Genomic DNA, 16,946 nt, shown 5'->3' with positions numbered 1-16,946 from the left:
GGAAATCTGTCGCCGATGGGGAGTGCCGGACGTCGACCTAATGGCGTCCCGGCACAACAACAAGGTCCCGGCATTCATGGCGAGGTCGCGCGATCAAAGAGCTCTGGCGGCAGACGCATTGGTTCAAGATTGGTCGCAGTTCCGGCTCCCATACGTCTTTCCACCTCTGGCACTCTTGCCCAGAGTGTTACGCAAGATCAGATCCGATCGCAGCCGCGTCATACTCGTCGCCCCAGACTGGCCGAGGAGATCGTGGTATCCGGATCTGTGGCATCTCACGGTCGGTCGACCGTGGTCACTGCCAGACCGACCAGACTTACTGTCCCAAGGGCCGTTTTTCCATCAGAATTCTGCGGCCCTGAACCTGACTGTGTGGCCATTGAGTCCTGGATCCTAGCGTCTGCAGGATTATCTCAAGGAGTCGTAGCCACAATGAGACAAGCTAGGAAGTCAACGTCTGCTAAGATCTACCACAGAACGTGGAAGATTTTCTTATCTTGGTGCTCTGCACAGAGAGTATCCCCTTGGCCATTTGCATTGCCCACCTCTCTTTCCTTCCTGCAATCGGGGTTGGAAAAGGGCTTGTCGCTCAGCTCCCTTAAAGGGCAAGTCTCGGCACTGTCGGTGTTTTTTCAGAAGCGTCTAGCACGTCTTCCTAAGGTGCGCACGTTCATACAGGGGGTCTGTCATATTGTGCCCCCGTACAAGCGGCCGTTAGATCCATGGGATCTGAACAGAGTACTTGTTGCTCTGCAAAAGCCGCCCTTCGAGCCTCTAAAGGACGTTTCCTTTTCTCGCCTGTCACAGAAAGTGGCGTTTCTTGTCGCGATCACATCGCTTCGGCGAGTGTCTGAGCTGGCAGCTTTGTCATCCAAGGCTCCTTTCCTGGTGTTCCACCAGGACAAGGTAGTGCTGCGCCCCATTCCGGAGTTTCTCCCTAAGGTCGTATCCTCGTTTCATCTTAATCAGGATATATCCTTGCCTTCCTTTTACCCTCATCCGGTTCACCGGTATGAAAAGGACTTACGTTTGCTAGATCTGGTGAGAGCACTCAGAATCTACATTTCCCGAACGGCGCCCATGCGCCGTTCCGATGCTCTTTTTGTCCTTGTCGCTGGTCCGCGCAAGGGATTGCAGGCTTCTAAAGCCACCCTGGCTCGATGGATCAAAGAACCAATTCTAGAGGCCTACCGCTCTGCGGGGCTTCCGGTTCCTTCAGGGCTAAAAGCCCACTCAACCAGAGCCGTGGGTGCGTCCTGGGCATTACGACACCAGGCTTCGGCTCAACAGGTGTGCCAGGCAGCTACCTGGTCGAGTCTGCACACTTTCACCAAGCATTATCAGGTGCATACCTATGCTTCGGCGGATGCCAGCTTAGGTAGAAGAGTCCTGCAGGCGGCAGTGACATCCCCGTAGGGGAGGGCTGTTTTTTTGCAGCTCTAACATGAGGTATTTCTTTACCCACCCAGGGACAGCTTTTGGACGTCCCAATCGTCTGGGTCTCCCAATAGAGCGCTGAAGAAGAAGGGAATTTTGTTACTTACCGTAAATTCCTTTTCTTCTAGCTCTTATTGGGAGACCCAGCACCCGCCCTGTTGTCCTTCGGGATTTTTTTGTTGTTTGCGGGTACACATGTTGTTCATGTTGAACGGTTTTTTCGGTTCTCCGATGTTTCTCGGAGTTAATTTGTTTAAACCAGTTATTGGCTTCCTCCTTCTTGCTTTGGCACTAAAACTGGAGTACCCGTGATACCACGGGGGGGTATAGCCAGAAGGGGAGGGGCCTTGCACTTTTTAGTGTAGTGCTTTGTGTGGCCTCCGGAGGGCAGTAGCTATACCCCAATCGTCTGGGTCTCCCAATAAGAGCTAGAAGAAAAGGAATTTACGGTAAGTAACAAAATTCCCTTCTTTGGCTATATACCCTCCTGTATTGCTCAGAGGAGACAACAGCATGTCGTCCACAAATAGCAAGGGTGCCAAAGCACAGACTTACTATGCTGCCTGTGCAGCATGTACGGCTATACTGCCGGCAGGTTCCACTGACCCTCATTGTGTGCAATGCTCGGCCCCTGTGGCACTTACTCAGCCGGAGCCTCTGCTAAGGGTGGCCCAGGGAGAACCACCTGTTAACACTGTCCAGGTGACAGGGACGGAGTTTGCAGTTTTTACTGAAAGACTTTCTGAGACTATGGCTAAGATATTAGAAGCCTTGCAGTCCAGGCCGGCATCTCAAGCCATGGGCACTGTGGAATCATTGCCCCCTGGTCCCCCTCAGTTGGAACAACAATGTTCTCCCGGGGTGTCTCATAGATCCCAGGGTGAGGTCTCTGACACGGACCGCAGTCCCAGACCGACTAAGCGAGCTCGCTATGAAATCCCCTCGACATCATCACATTGTTCAGGGTCTCAGCGAGAGGACTCTCTGTAATGATGAAGCGGAGCTAGCTGATCAGGATTCTGATCCTGAAGCTGCTCTCAACCTTGATACTCCTGATGGGGACGCCATAGTGAATGATCTTATTGCGTCCATCAATCAAATGTTGGATATTTCTCCCTCAGCTACTCCAGTGGAGGAGTCAGCTTCTCAGCAGGAGAAATTCCGTTTCAGGTTTCCTAAGCGTACAACGAGTATGTTTCTGGACCACTCTGACTTCAGAGAGGCAGTCCAGAAACACCGAGCTTCCAGATAAGCGTTTTTCCAAGCGCCTTAAGGATACACGTTACCCCTTCCCCCCTGACGTGGTCAAGGGCTGGACTCAGTGTCCCAAGGTGGATCCTCCAATCTCCAGACTGGCGGCTAGATCCATAATTGCAGTGGAAGATGGAGCTTCACTCAAGGATGCCACTGACAGACAGATGGAGCTCTGGTTGAAATCCATCTATGAAGCTATCGGCGCGTCTTTTGCTCCAGCATTCGCAGCCGTATGGGCACTCCAAGCTATCTCAGCTGGTCAGGCGCAAATTGACGCACTCACACGTACGTCTGCGCCGCAGGTGGCGTCCATAACCTCTCAAACGTCGGCATTTGCGTCCTACGCTATTAATGCTGTCCTGGACTCTGCGAGCCGTACGGCGGTTGCAGCCGACAATTAGGTGGCAATACGCAGGGCCTTGTGGCTACGGGAATGGAAGGCAGATTCGGCTTCCAAAAAGTGCTTAACTGGTTTGCCATTTTCTGGCGACCGCTTGTTTGGTGAGAGATTGGATGAAATCATCAAACAATCCAAGGGAAAGGAAACATCCTTACCCCAGGCCAAACCAAAAACACCCCAACAGAGGAGGGGACAGTCGAGGTTTCGGTCCTTTCGGGGGGCGGGCAGGTCCCAATTCTCCTCGTCCAAAAGGCCTCAGAAGGATCAGAGGAACTCCGACGCATGGCGGTCCAAATCACGCCCTAAAAAGACCGCCGGAGGGGCCGCTACCAAGGCGGCTTCCTCATGACTTACGGCCTCCTCACACCGCATCCTCGGTCGGTGGCAGGCTCTCCCGCTTTTGCGACACCTGGCTGCCACAAGTAAAAGACCGTTGGGTGAGAGACATTTTGTCTCACGGTTACAGGATAGAGTTCAGCTCTCGTCCTCCGACTCGATTCTTCAGAACATCTCCGCCTCCCGAGCGAGCCGAGGCTCTTCTGCAGGCGGTGGGCATTCTGAAGGCAGAAGGAATGGTGGTCCCGGTTCCTCTTCAGCAACAGGGTCACGGTTTCTACTCCAACCTGTTTGTGGTTCCAAAGAAGGACGGGTCTTTCCGTCCTGTTTTGGATCTAAAACTGCTCAACAAACACGTAATGACCAGGCGGTTCCGGATGGAATCCCTCCTTTCCGTCATCGCCTCAATGTCCCAAGGAGATTTCCTAGCATCGATCGATATCAAAGATGCTTATCTCCACGTACCGATTGCACCAGAGCATCAGCGCTTCCTGCGCTTCGCCATAGGAGACGAACACCTTCAGTTCGCGGCACTGCCGTTCGGCCTGGCGACAGCCCCAAGGGTTTTCACCAAGGTCATGGCTACAGTAGTTGCGGTCCTCCACTCTCAGGGTCACTCAGTGATACCTTACTTAGACGATCTGCTGGTCAAGGCACCCTCTCAAGAGGCATGCCAACACAGCCTCAACGTTACTCTGGAGACTCTCCAGGGTTTCGGGTGGATCATCAATTTTCCAAAGTCAAATCTGACACCGGTCCAATCGCTCACATATCTTGGCATGGAGTTTCATACTCTTCCAGCGATAGTGAAGCTTCCGCTGGACAAACAGCGTTCACTACAGACAGGGGTGCAATCTCTCCTTCAAGGTCGGTCACACCCCTTGAGGCGCCTCATGCACTTCCTGGGGAAGATGGTGGCAGCAATGGAGGCAGTTCCTTTCGCGCAGTTTCACCTGCGTCCTCTTCAATGGGACATCCTACGCAAATGGGACAGGATGCCGACGTCCCTAGACAGGAACGTCTCCCTCTCTCAGGCAACCAAAGCTTCCCTTCGGTGGTGGCTTCTTCCCACCTCATTATCGAAGGGGAAATCCTTCCTACCCCCATCCTGGGAGGTGGTCACGACGGACGCGAGTCTGTCAGGGTGGGGAGCAGTCTTTCTCCACCACAGGGCTCAGGGTACGTGGACTCAGCAAGAGTCCTCACTTCAGATCAATGTTCTGGAGATCAGGGCAGTGTATCTTGCCCTAAAAGCGTTCCAGCAGTGGCTGGAAGGCAAGCAGATCCGAATTCAGTCGGACAACTCCACAGCGGTGGCTTACATCAACCACCAAGGTGGAACACGCAGTCGGCAAGCCTTCCAAGAAGTCCGGCGGATTTTGATGTGGGTGGAAGCCACGGCCTCCACCATCTCCGCAGTTCACATCCCGGGCGTAGAAAACTGGGAAGCAGACTTTCTCAGTCGCCAGGGCATGGACGCAGGGGAATGGTCCCTTCACCCGGAGATCTGTTGCCGCTGGGGGATGCCGGACGTCGACCTAATGGCGTCACGGCACAACAACAAGGTCCCAACATTCATGGCTCGATCTCAAGATCACAGAGCTCTGGCGGCAGACGCCTTAGTTCAGGATTGGTCGCAGTTTCAGCTTCCTTATGTGTTTCCTCCTCTGGCACTGTTGCCCAGAGTGTTAAGCAAGATCAGGGCCGACTGCCGCCGCGCCATCCTCGTCGCTCCAGACTGGCCGAGGAGGTCGTGGTACCCGGATCTGTGGCATCTCACGGTCGGCCAACCGTGGGCACTGCCAGACCGACCAGACTTGCTGTCTCAAGGGCCGTTTTTCCATCTGAATTCTGCGGCCCTCAACCTGACTGTGTGGCCATTGAGTCCTGGATCTTAGCGTCTTCAGGATTATCTCAAGAGGTCATTGCCACCATGAGACAGGCTAGGAAACCAACGTCCGCCAAGATCTACCACAGGACGTGGAAAATATTCCTGTCGTGGTCCTCTGCTCAGGGTTTCTCTCCCTGGCCATTTGCCTTGCCCACTTTTCTGTCCTTTCTTCAATCCGAATTGGAAAAGGGTTTGTCGCTAGGCTCCCTTAAGGGACAAGTCTCTGCGCTTTCTGTGTTTTTTCAGAAGCGCCTGGCCAGACTCCCACAGGTACGCACGTTCCTGCAAGGGGTTTGTCACATCGTCCCTCCTTACAAGCGTCCGTTAGAACCCTGGGATCTGAACAGGGTGCTGATGGTTCTTCAGAAACCACCGTTCGAGCCAATGAGGGATATTTCGCTCGCACGCCTTTCGCAGAAAGTGGTTTTTCTAGTAGCAGTCACTTCACTTCGGAGAGTGTCTGAGCTAGCAGCGTTGTCATGCAAAGCTCCTTTCCTGGTGTTTCACCAGGACAAGGTGGTTCTGCGTCCGGTTCCGGAATTCCTCCCTAAGGTGGTATCCCCCTTTCATCTCAATCAGGATATCTCCTTACCTTCTTTTTGCCCTCATCCAGTTCACCAGTGTGAAAAGGATTTGCACTTGTTAGATCTGGTGAGAGCACTCAGACTCTACATTTCTCGTACGGCGGCCCTGCGCCGCTCGGATGCACTCTTTGTCCTTGTCGCTGGCCAGCGTAAAGGGACACAAGCTTCCAAATCAACCCTGGCTCGGTGGATCAAGGAACCAATTCTCGAAGCTTATCGTTCCTCGGGGCTTCCGGTTCCCTCAGGGCTGAAGGCCCATTCTACCAGGGCCGTGGGAGCGTCCTGGGCCTTGCGACACCAGGCTACGGCTCAGCAGGTGTGTCAGGCAGCTACCTGGTCGAGCCTGCACACTTTCACGAAACACTATCAGGTGCATACCTATGCTTCGGCAGATGCCAGCCTAGGTAGGCAAGTCCTTCAGGCGGCGGTTGCCCACCTGTAGGACGGAGCAGTTACGGCTCTATTATGAGGTATTATTTACCCACCCAGGGACTGCTTTTGGACGTCCCAATTGTCTGGGTCTCCCAATGGAGCGCCAAAGAAGAAGGGAATTTTGTTTACTTACCGTAAATTCCTTTTCTTCTAGCTCCTATTGGGAGACCCAGCACCCGCCCCTGTTTTTGTGTACACATGTTGTTCACGTTGAATGGTTTCAGTTCTCCGATATTCCTTCGGATTGAATTTACTTTAAACCAGTTTATAATTTTTTCCTCCTTCTTGCTTTTGCACCAAAACTGAGGAGCCCGTGGCAGCACGGGGGGTGTATAGGCTGAAGGGGAGGGGCTTTATACTTTTAGTGTAATACTTTGTGTGGCCTCCGGAGGCATAGCTATACACCCAATTGTCTGGGTCTCCCAATTGAAGCTAGAAGAAAAGGAATTTACGGTAAGTAAACAAAATTCCCTTCTTTCCTTCCCCATCCCTTAGGGGCTCTGGGAGAAGTGGGATCCTAATCGGTCTCCAGACACTGGGACCGGTCTCCCTCCGCAGCCCCTGGGGGAATCTGCCGGACAGGAGACGGAGTATCGTCAGGGACATGGCCCTGCATCCACAGGTACTCTGTGTCCCCGTTGGGACGGCGCATAAAGCACCTAGGGCCCAGACGCTGCAGCGACTGCGGCGTGGGTATGGGTCCGGGACTACCGCGCCGACCGTGCACTGCCGGCCGGCCGCGGTTTTAACTTTAGTCCCCGGCTTTTGCGGCCTAGTATGGGATTCTCCCGCCCCCAGGCCTGCCAGTCAGGGAAAAGGGCGGGACGGTCGGTATGACGCCGACAGTGAGGGCTGGAGTACACTGAGCTGTCCTCCGCCCCCCCTCACTTCTCACGCTGGGGCACCAGATTCCCGCACTTTTTGTGACTACGCCCACGCCTCCCTCCTCCTCAGAGAACGCCGTCAGCCATGTTTTCAGCAACTTCTGGCTGCAGCTGAGGGAGACCCGGGGCAGGGAATCTGGTGGCCACAAGCCACATCCGCAGCCCCTGGGGGAATCTGCCGGACAGGAGACGGAGTATCGTCAGGGACATGGCCCTGCATCTACAGGTACTCTGTGTCCCCGTTGGGACGGTGCATGAAGCACCTTGGCCTCAGACGCAGCTGCGACTGCGGTGTGGATTTTTTGTCTGGGACTACCGCGCTGACCGTGCCTGTTTGCCGGCCGCGGTTTTTACTTTAGTCCCCGGCTTTTGCGGCCTAGTGTGTTAAACTCCCGCTCCTGAGCCTGCCAGTCAGGGAGAAAGGCGGGACGGTCGGTATGATGCCGACAGTGAGGGCTGGAGCGCACCTCGCTGTCCTCCGCCCCCCCCTCACTGTTCACTATAGGCCACCAGATTCCCGCACTTTTGTGACTACAGGGACAGAGCCCTGCATCATAAGGTACTCTGTGTCCCCTGAGGGACGGTGCATGCAGCATCTGTGTTACAAACGCCGCAGCGGTTGCTGACTGGTTTGTGAGACTGGGACTACCGCGCCGACCGCGCCATGTTTGCCGGCCGCGTTTTTAAATTTAGTCCCCGGCTCTTACGGCCTAGTGCCATATACTCCCGTTCTCGGGCCTGCCAGTCAGGGGTAACGACGGGACGGCCGACTGGACGTCGGCAGGGAGGGCTGAAGCATACGTTGGTATCCTCCTTCCCACTCACTGAGCACTGGGGGGCACCAGTTTTTCAGGTGCTGTCCCCCCCTTGGTGCCGCAGTGTGTGTATATATATATATATATATATATATATATATATATATATATATATATATATATATATATATATATATATATATATATATATATATATATATATATATATATATATATATATATATATATATATATATATGTTTATTTATATGGTATATGATCTCACTGTTCGGCAGCATTATTTGCTTTTGGCTGTATACCCTCACAGATTACTCTGCGGACGACATGCTGTTGTCTGCTCTTAAAGAGTAAGGGTGCCAAGGCACTGGCTTATTTTACAACCGGTACCTCTTGTGCGGCTATATTACAGGCACTGCACAGATGACAGCGACAGAGTTTGCATGGTGGAATCAGCAAATCTCTGAATAGCTTTCACATTCCAGGACTCAGTCTCTGGACAGAGGGTCTGCTAAGATACTGGAAGCCTTGCAGTCCAGACCGATAACACAGGGCCAGGGAGCGGTGAGTTCATCGCTCCCGGGTCCCTCTGGGTCGGTACAACATCCTGGGGTAACACCCAGATCCCAGAACTCCGTCACGGACCGCAGCCTATGATAGGCTAAGCGGGCCCGCTGGGAACCTTCCCCGAATTCATCAGGAGTGCGTGTTTTCAATCACTCTAACTCCAGAGGGGCCGTCCAGTAGCACAGAACTTGACGGACAAGCGCTTACTAAGCGCCTTATTGACACGCGTTACCCTTTTTCCCCCTGACGGGCTTAAGGGTTGTGCTCAGTGTCACAGGGTGAATCCTCCAGTCTCTAGGCTGGCGGCTAGATCCGTAGTATTAGGGGCAGATGTCCATCTCTCACGAATGCCACTGACAGGCAAATAACGCTTATGATGAAATCCATCTATGAAGCCATAGTCGCATCTTTTGCTCCAGCCTTCGCAGCCGTGAGGGCACTCCAAGCTATCTCAGCTTCACTGGCTGAGATTATTTCGGTTGCACATACATCTGCCACGCAGGTTGTGTCCTTCACTTCTCAGGCGTAGGTTTTTTCGTTCTACGCCATGAACGCCGTTCCTGGACTCTGCGAGCCGTACAGCGGTAGCATCAACCAATTCAGTGGCAGTCTGCAGGGCCATGTGGCTACGTGACGGGAAGGCAGGCTCTGCTTCCGAGAAGTTCTTAACCGGTTTGCCATTTTCTGGCGACCGTTTGTTTGGCGAGCAATTGGATGAAGTTACTAGACAGTCTCGTCCTTGCCCCAGTCCAAGACCGATGGGTGAGAGACATTCTGTCTCACGGTTACAGGATACAGCTCTGCTCTCGTCCTCAGACTCGTTTCTTCAGAACATCTCCGCCCCCCGAGTGAGCCGATGCACTTTTTCAGGCGGTGAACACTCTGAAGCCTCGATGTCACAAGAACACTTCCTAGCATCAATTGACATCAAGGATGCTTATCTCCATGTGCCGATCGCACCCGAGCTTCAACGCCTTCTGCGTTTCGTCATCAGGGACGAACACTTTTAGTTCGTGGCACTGCCATTCGGCCTGGCGACAGCCCCACGGGTCTTCACCAAGGTCATGGCAGCAGTGGTGGCGGTCCTACAGGGCCACTCGGTGATCACTTACCTAGACGATCCTCTAGTCAAGACACCCTCCTGGGTGGCATGTCAACACAACCTGACCATTGCTCTGGAGACTCTCCAGGGGTTCGGGTGGATCATCAAAATTCCAAGGTCAAAACTGACACCGACCCAATCACTGACTTATCTCGGGAGGGAGTATTATACTCTCTCAGCGATAGTGAAGCTTCCGCTGCATAGTCAGCGTTCACTATAGACAGGGGTGCAATCTCTCCTTCGGGCCCAGTCACCCCTTGAGGCGCCTCATGCACTGTCCCAGGAAGATGGTGGCAGCAAGGGACGCAGTTCCCTTGCGCAGTTTCGTCTGCGTCCGATTCTATCGGACAACGCAAATGGGACAGGAGGTCGACGTCCCTAGACAAGAACGTCTCTCTTTCCCTTGCAGCAAAACCTCTCTTCAGTGGTGTCTTCTTTCCACTTCCTGGGCGAAGGAAAAATCCTTCCGGCCCCCAGCCGGGGCTGGGGTCACGACAGACGCGAGTCTGTCAGGGTGGGGAACGGTCTTCCTCCACCACTCGGCTCAGGGAACCTGGACTCCGACAGAGTCCTCCCCTCGGTTCAATGTTCTGGAGATAAGGGCAGTGGATCTAGCCCTAAGGGTGTTCCAGCGGTAGCTGGACGGCAGGCAGATCCGAATTCAGTCGGACAACGCCAAGGCAGTTGCGTACATCAACCACCAGGGCGGCACACGCAGTCATCAAGCTTTCCGAGCAGTTCGGCGGATTCGGCTGTGGGCGGAAGCCACAGCCTCCAACATCTCGGCAGTTCACATCCCGGGCGTAGAAAACTGGGAAACAGATTTTTCTCAGTCGCCAGGGCAAGGACGCAGGGGAATGGTCGTCACCCGCACGTGTTTCTAGAGATCTGTTGCCGTTGGGGAACGCCGGACGTCGATCTAATGGCGTCTCAGCACTACAACAAAGTCCCGGCATTCATGGCTCGGTCCAAGGATCACAGAGCTCTGGCGGCAGACGCGCTAGTTCACGACTAGTCCCAGTTTCGACTGCCTTATGTATTTCCTCCTCTGGCACTACTGCCCAGAGTGTTACGCAAGATCAGGTCAGACTGTCGCCGCGCCATCCTCGTTGCTCCAGACTGGCCGAGGTGATCGTGGTACCCGGATCTGTGGCACCTCACGGTGGGTCAACCGTGGACTCTCCCAGACCGACCAGACTTGCTGCCTTAAGGGCCATATTTCCTTCTGAATTCTACGGCTCTAATCCTCACTGTGTGGTGGCTCCTAGCATCATCAGGGATATCCCCAGATGTCATTGCCACCATGAGACAGGCCAGGAAACCAACGTCCGCCAAGATCTATCACAGGACTTGGAGGATCTTCTTATCCTGGTGCTCTGATCAGGGTTTTACTCCCTGGCCATTTGCCTTGCAAAGGGTGGCCTTCCTAGTGGCAGTCACATCACTCAGAAGAGTATCTCAGCTGGCAGCGCTGTCATGCAAGCCCCCTTCCTGGTGTTTCACCAGGATAGGGTGCTTCTACGTCCGGTCCCGGACTTTCTCCCTAAGGTATCCCCGTTTCGTCTTACCCTCTTTGGGTCCGCATCCAGTTCACCAATGTGAAAAGGATTTGCATTTATTAGATCTGGTGAGAGCACTCCGGCTCTACATTTCTCGCACGGCGCCCCTGCGCCGGTCTGATGCGCTCTTGTCCTTATCGCGGACCAGAGTAAGGGATTTCAGGTTTTCAAGTCAACCTTGGCTCGTTGAATCAAGGAACCGATTTTTGAAGCCTACCGTTCTTTTGGGCTTCCGATTCCTGCAGGGCTGAAGGCCCATTCTACCAGAGCCGTCGGTGTCCTGGGCATTGCGACACCAGGCTACGGCTCGGCAGGTGTGTCAGGTGGCTACCTGGTCGAGTCTGCACACTCTCACGAAACACTATCAGGTGCATGCCGATGATTCGGCAGATGCCAGCCTAGGTAGGCGACTCCTTCAGGCGGCAGTTGCCCACCTGTAAGAGGGGGCCGTTTTTCGGCTCTTTTTATCGAGGTATTCTTTTACCCACCCAGGGATTGCTTTTGGACATCCCAATTGTCTGGGTCTCCCAATGGAGCGACAAAGAAGAAGGGAATTTTGTTTACTTACCGTAAATTCCTTTTCTTCTAGCTCCTATTGGGAGACCCAGCACCCGCCCCTGTTCCCTTCGGGCTGTTGTTCTTTTGTGTACACATGTTGTTCATGTTCAATTGTTCTTTTGGTTCATGGTTTCAGTTCTCCGAACATCCTTCGGATTGAATTTACCTTAGACCAATTTATAAGTTTCCTCCTTCCTGCTTTTGCACCAAACTGAGGAGCCCGTGATGCACGGGAGGGTGTATAGCAGAGGGGAGGGGTTACACTTTTTAAAGTGTAATACTTTGTGTGGCCTCCGGAGGCAGAAGCTATACACCCAATTGTCTGGGTCTCCCAATAGGAGCTAGAAGAAAAGGAATTTACGGTAAGTAAACAAAATTCCCTTCTTTTGCGGCCTGTACCTCTTGTGGGGCTATGTTACCTGCGGGTTCCACCTACCCTCACTGTGAGCAATGCTCGACCCCTGTTTCGCTTGCTCAGCCGGAGCCTCGGTCACTAGTGGGCCCCTCGGCTCATGTAGACCCCCCCTGCTCCCCCTGTCCAGGCGGCAGGGACAGAGTTCGCCTCTTTTGCTGAGAAACTCTGAGTCACTTTCACAATCCATGGCTCAGTCTATGGACAAATGGTCTGCCAAGCTGCTAGAAGCTTTGCAGTCCAGACCGGTCCTTACACAGGCCCCGGCCCCTGTAGGATCGTCGCCTCCAGGCCCCTCTCGGTCCGCGCCGCAGCGCGCTCCCAGGTTGGGCCCTAGGTCTCATGTGGAGGACTCCTGCCCGGACCACAGTCCTAGACAGGCTAAGCGGGCTCGCTGGGAATCTTCCCAGACTTCTTCACGCTGCTCGGGTTCCCAGCTTGAGGACTCTCTGGAGGACGAGGCGGACGTCGCAGCTCAGGGCTCTGACCCTGACGTCGCCCTTAACCTTGATACACCTGAAGGGGACGCCTTAGTGAATGATCTTATCTCGTCCATCAACCAGGTGTTGGATCTCTCTCCCCCGCCTCCTACTGTAGAGGAGTCGGCGTCTCAGCAGGAGAAACACCAGTTTAGGTTCCCCAAACGTACACGTAGTGCGTTTTTCGATCACTCTAACTTCAGAGACGCTGTCCAGAAGCCCAGAGCGGTCCCGGACAAGCGCTTTACTAAGCGCCTTACTGACACACGTTACCCCTTCTCCTATGACGTAGTTAAGGGTTGGGCTCAATGTCCCAAGGTGGATCCTCCAGTCTCTAGGCTGGCGGCTAGATCTGTGGTATCGGTTGCAGATGGCTCATCACTAAAAGATGCCACTGACAGGCAGATAGAGCTCCTGGTGAAATCCATCTATGAAGCCACGGGCGCGTCTTTTGCCCCGGCCTTTGCAGCCGTGTGGGCATTCCAAGCTATCTCAGCTTGTCTGGCTGAGATTAATGCTGTCACACGTAATTCTGCTCCGCAGGTTGCGTCTTTGACTTCTCAAGCGTCAGCTTTTTCTTCCTACGCCATGAACGCAGTCCTAGACTCTGCTAGCCGTACAGCGGTGGCATCCGCTAATTCTGTGGCAGTCCGCAGGGCCATGTGGCTGCGCGAATGGAAGGCAGACTCGGCCTCCAAGAGGTTCTTAACCGGTTTGCCGTTTTCTGGCGACCGATTGTTTGGCGAACGATTGGATGAGATTATTAAGGAATCCAAGGGAAAGGACTCCTCCTTACCCCAGTCCAAACCTAAGAGACCTCAGCAACGAAAAATACAATCAAGGTTTCGGTCCTTTCGTCCCTCCGCCAAGCCCCAATCATCTTCGTCCAGCAGGCCGGAGAAAGGTCAGAGGAACTCCTATGCGTGGCGGTCCAAGTCACGCCCCCAAAAGGCCGCAGGAGGCACTGCCTCCAAGGCGGCCTCCTCATGACTCTCGGCATCCCCGGGCCGCATCCTCGGTCGGTGGCAGGCTCTCCCGCTTTTGCGACACCTGGTGGCCACATGTTCAAGACCGATGGGTGAGAGACATTCTGTCTCACGGTTACAGGATAGAGTTCAGCTCTCGTCCTCCGACTCGTTTCTTCAGAACCTCTCCGCCCCCCCGCTCGGGCCGACGCACTTTTTCAGGCAGTGGACGCTCTGAAGACAGAAGGAGTTGTGATCCCCGTTACCTCTCAGGAACGTGGTCGCGGCTTTTACTCCAACTTGTTTGTGGTGCCAAAGAAGGACGGATCATTCCGTCCCGTTCTGGACCTCAAACTACTCAACAGACATGTGAGCACCAGAAGGTTTCGGATGGAATCTCTCCGCTCGGTCATCGCCTCGATGTCACAAGGAGACTTCCTAGCATCGATCGACATCAAGGATGCTTATCTCCATGTGCCGATCGCACCCGAACATCAACGCTTCTTGCGTTTCGCCATCGGGGACGAACACCTTCAGTTCGTGGCATTGCCTTTCGGCCTGGCGACAGCCCCACGGGTGTTCACCAAAGTCATGGCATCCGTTGTGGCGGTCCTACACTCTCAGGGCCACTCGGTGATTCCCTACTTAGACGATCTCCTAGTCAGGGCACCATCTCGGGTGGCGTGTCAACACAGCCTTACCGTCGCTCTGGCGACTCTCCAGCAGTTCGGGTGGATCATCAACTTCCCAAAATCCAAGTTGACACCGACCCAATCACTGACTTACCTCGGGATGGAGTTTCATACACAGTCAGCGGTAGTCAAGCTACCGCGGGACAAACAGCTTTCTCTGCAGGCATGGGTGCAATCTCTTCTTCGGGGTCAGTCACACCCCTTGAGGCGCCTCATGCACTTCCTGGGGAAGATGGTGGCAGCTATGGAGGCAGTGCCGTTCGCGCAATTCCATCTGCGGCCACTCCAATGGGACATTCTCCGCAAATGGGACAGGAGGTCGACTTCCCTCGACAGGAACGTCTCTTTCACTTGCAACCAAGACGTTTCTTCAGTGGTGGCTCCTTCCCAATTCTCTATCGCAAGGAAAATCCTTCCTACCCCCAACCTGGGCTGTGGTCACCACGGACGCGAGCCTGTCAGGGTGGGGAGCGGTTTTTCTCCACCACAGGGCTCAGGGAACCTGGACTCCGGTAGAGTCTTCCCTTCAGATCAATGTTCTGGAGATAAGGGCAGTGTATCTAGCCCTATTGGCTTTCCATCGGTGGCTGGAGGGCAGACAGATCCGTATCCAGTCGGACAACGCCACTGCCGTCGCATACATCAACCACCAGGGCGGCACGCGCAGTCGTCATGCCTTCCAGGAAGTCAGGCGGATTCTGCAGTGGGTGGAAGCCACAGCCTCCACCATCTCCGCAGTTCACATCCCGGGTGTAGAAAACTGGGAAGCAGATTTTCTCAGTCGTCAGGGCATGGACGCGGGGGAATGGTCTCTTCACCCAGACGTGTTTCGAGAGATCTGTCGCCGCTGGGGAACGCCGGAAGTCGATCTCATGGCGTCACGGCACAACAACAAAGTCCCGGCATTCATGGCTCGGTCTCAAGATCACAGAGCTCTGGCGGCGGACGCATTAGTTCAGGATTGGTCACAGTTTCGACTGCCTTATGTGTTTCCTCCTCTGGCGATGCTGCCCAGAGTGTTACGCAAGATCAGGTCCGACTGCCGTCGCGCCATTCTCGTCGCTCCAGATTGGCCGAGGCGGTCGTGGTACCCGGATCTGTGGCATCTCACGGTGGGTCAACCGTGGGCGCTTCCAGAGCGCCCAGACTTGCTGTCACAAGGGCCGTTTTTCCATCTGAATTCTGTGGCCCTCAACCTGACTGTGTGGCCATTGAGTCCTGGCTCCTAGCGTCTTCAGGGTTATCTCAGGATGTCATTGCCACCATGAGACAGGCCAGGAAACAGACGTCCGCCAAGATCTATTACAGGTCTTGGCAAATCTTCTTATCCTGGTGCTCTGATAACGGTTTTCTTCCATGGCCATTTGCCTTACCCACTTTTCTTTCATTCCTTCAATCCGGAATGGACAAGGGTTTGTCACTCGGCTCTCTCAAGGGACAAGTATCGGCGCTCTCCTTATTTTTTCAAAAGCGCCTAGCTAGGCTTCCGCAGGTCCGCACGTTCCTGCAAGGAGTTTGCCACATAGTCCCACCTTACAAGCGTCCGCTGGAACCCTGGGATCTTAATAGGGTACTAACTGCTCTTCAGAAACCACCTTTCGAGCCGCTGCGGGATGTCTCTTTATCACGTCTTTCGCAGAAGGTGGCATTTCTAGTGGCAGTTACATCGCTCCGTAGAGTGTCGGAGCTTGCAGCGCTGTCATGCAAAGCCCCCTTCCTGGTCTTTCACCAGGATAAGGTGGTTCTGCGTCCTGTCCCGGAATTTCTCCCTAAGGTGGTATCTCCTTTTCATCTCAATCAGGATATCTCCTTGCCTTCATTTTGCCCTAATCCAATTCACCAATGTGAAAAGGATTTGCACTCCTTAGATCTAGTGAGAGCACTCCGACACTACGTGTCTCGCACGGCGCCCCTGCGTCGTTCAGATGCGCTCTTTGTCCTTGTCGCTGGCCAGCGTAAGGGTTTGCAGGCTTCCAAGTCAACCTTGGCTCGGTGGATCAAGGAACCGATTCTTGAAGCCTACCGTTCTTCTGGGCTTCCGCTTCCTTCAGGGCTGAAAGCCCATTCTACCAGAGCCGTGGGTGCGTCCTGGGCATTGCGGCACCGGGCTACGGCTCAGCAGGTGTCAGGCAGCTACCTGGTCTAGTCTGCACACTTTCACGAAACACTATCAGGTGCATACCTATGCTTCGGCAGACGCCAGTCTAGGTAGGCGAGTCCTTCAGGCGGCGGTTGCCCACCTGTAAGAGGGGGCCGTTTAAGCTTTTTATTGAGGTATTCTTTTACCCACCCAGGGACTGCTTTTGGACGTCCCAATTGTCTGGGTCTCCCAATGGAGCGACAAAGAAAAAGGGAATTTTGTTTACTTACCGTAAATTCCTTTTCTTCTAGCTCCTATTGGGAGACCCAGCACCCGCCCCTGTTCCCTTCGGGCTGGTTGTTCTTTTGTGTACACATGTTGTTCATGTTGAATTGTTCTTTTTGTTCATGGTTTTCAGTTCTCCGAACATCCTTCGGATTGAATTTACCCTAGACTAATTTATAAGTTTTCTCCTTCCTGCTTTTGCACCAAAACTGAGGAGCCCGTGATCCACGGGAGGGTGTATAGGCAGAGGGGAGGG

General features: G+C 54.0%; 1 protein-coding gene across 1 annotated transcript in view; it reads left to right on the top strand.

The window, feature by feature from the left end:
- SUPT6H (SPT6 homolog, histone chaperone and transcription elongation factor) overlaps positions 1-16,946 on the top strand; it is a 210,720-nt gene that overhangs the window by 79,521 nt on the left and 114,253 nt on the right. The gene's annotated exons all lie outside the window — the stretch shown is intronic.

The sequence above is a fragment of the Anomaloglossus baeobatrachus genome, chromosome 2 (genome assembly GCF_048569485.1).
Source record: "Anomaloglossus baeobatrachus isolate aAnoBae1 chromosome 2, aAnoBae1.hap1, whole genome shotgun sequence".
In the NCBI taxonomy this organism is placed as follows: Eukaryota; Metazoa; Chordata; class Amphibia; order Anura; family Aromobatidae; genus Anomaloglossus; species Anomaloglossus baeobatrachus.
This window is presented reverse-complemented; position numbering and strand designations above follow the sequence as displayed.